The sequence below is a fragment of the Limulus polyphemus genome, unplaced genomic scaffold (genome assembly GCF_000517525.1).
Source record: "Limulus polyphemus unplaced genomic scaffold, Limulus_polyphemus-2.1.2 Scaffold7108, whole genome shotgun sequence".
Lineage (NCBI taxonomy): Eukaryota > Metazoa > Arthropoda > Merostomata > Xiphosura > Limulidae > Limulus > Limulus polyphemus.
The window spans coordinates 1-1,974 of record NW_013672718.1 but is presented as its reverse complement, the minus strand read 5'-3'; positions in this window follow the sequence as shown (position 1 = coordinate 1,974).

Sequence of the window (1,974 nt, the reverse complement as noted above, 5' to 3'; positions counted from 1 at the left end):
ACCAGTTTTATATCAATAAGAGACTGATATATACTATATAAGGAAGTAAGATACGTTGAACCAGTTTTATATCAATAAGAGACTGATATATACTATATAAGGAAGTAAGATACGTTGAACCAGTTTTATATCAATAAGAGACTGATATACACAATATAAAATAAGATACTTTAAACCAGTTTTATATCAATAAGAGACTGATATACACAATATAAAATAAGATACTTTAAACCAGTTTTATATAAATAACAGATTGATATATAATCTATTGTAACGAATTTATTGTTTATTTTTAATATGAACGTTGTTTAGATTAAATTCTTACTTAAAAATATGCATAACTTACAGTGTCAGATATGTGTTGCGTGTAACGAATTTGTTATATATTTATTTTAATAACAACTGGGATTGAGTTTATATGTAAAAACGTGCCTAGGTTACTGTGTTAGTTGTACAATATTCGTGAACGCAAGAATCGACAATGTATCAACTTCCGTAACTGGTTAGATATAATTCAGTATTGTTCTTGCACCTATAAAACAGGCAAGGCGAACGTGCCAAAAAGAGAGAATACACAAGTCTGCCAGCAACCCGTTATAACCGTGATTTTGCTAACAATTGTCAACCGAAAATATATGACATTTGACCAGGAACAATTATAAATTTCGAACATTAGTGGATTCTCATCAAACGTTAGCATCTTTCCAAAAATATTACTGGTTTCAACTTTTCTTGGAGCTAATTCCTTACTGGTTGATCTTGAACAAATCAGGTTGTCAAGATAATGCTCTGGTTTCTTGAACCCCTGGTGTCCTTGGAGCTAATTCCTCCCTGGTTGATCTTGGACAAGACAGGTTGTTAAGGTCATGCTCTGGTTTCTTGAACCCTTGGTGACCTTGGAGCTAATTCCTCACTGGTTGATCTTCAACAAGTCAGGTTGTCAAGGTAATGCTCTAGTTTCTTGAACCCTTGGTGACCTTGGAGATAATTCCTCGCTGGCTGATCTTAAACAAGTCAGGTTGTCAAGGTCATGCTCTGGTTTCTTGAACCCTTGGTGTCCTTGGAGCTAATTTCTCCCTGGTTGATCTTGAACAAGTCAGGTTGTCAAGGTCATGCTCTACACAATTTACTTTACAGAATATAAAGTAACAAGATATTTCAAAAGTTTCAGAATTGCGAGCACTTCAAGTTACAATTACTTTTTGTTTTGTTGAATTTTACGCAAAGCCACTCGAAAGTTATCTGCGCTAGCCGTCCCTAATTTAGAAGTGATAGACAAGAAGCAACACAGTAGGTCAAAAACACTCACCGCCAACTCTTGGGCTACTCTTTACTCATGAAAAGTGAGATTCATTGTCATTTTAATAACGTATTCACGGCCTGAAAGTGCCAAAATTTTCGGTGACGGGTTTCGAACCCTTGATCAGCAGAACAATCAAGTAACGTATGATATTTATGTTGTTGGTTTTTATTATATTATTTTGTCTAGACAGGTTTCTGATATTTGATGTTTCTTACTTTAAAAAAGAATCAACCATTTTTCAATAATTTTGAGCAGTTACAAAAAACTCCGAAAATGTTATTCAAAACTGTTGTATTTATTTACAAAGATATAAATATAAAATATTCCTCATACGTAATTGGTATACTTGAGTGATACTGGCAGATAACGTCACGAAACCGTAACGGTTACGTCACACTCAGTTGTGTATGATGACGTCAGTAAAAGTCTACTATTGATTGGTTTAAACATATTGGTTCATGAAGGAGGAATAACAACTGGTACAATATGGTACAAAATATATCTAAAACTCTGATTCGTAGACGAAAACATTAATTTTAGAGTAAAGAAACCTAATATACTTTGTTTGTAAAAACCCACTATACTTTGTTTGTAAAAAACCCACTATACTTTGTTTGTAAAAAACCCACTATACTTTGTTTGTAAAAAACCCACTATACTTTGTTTGTAAA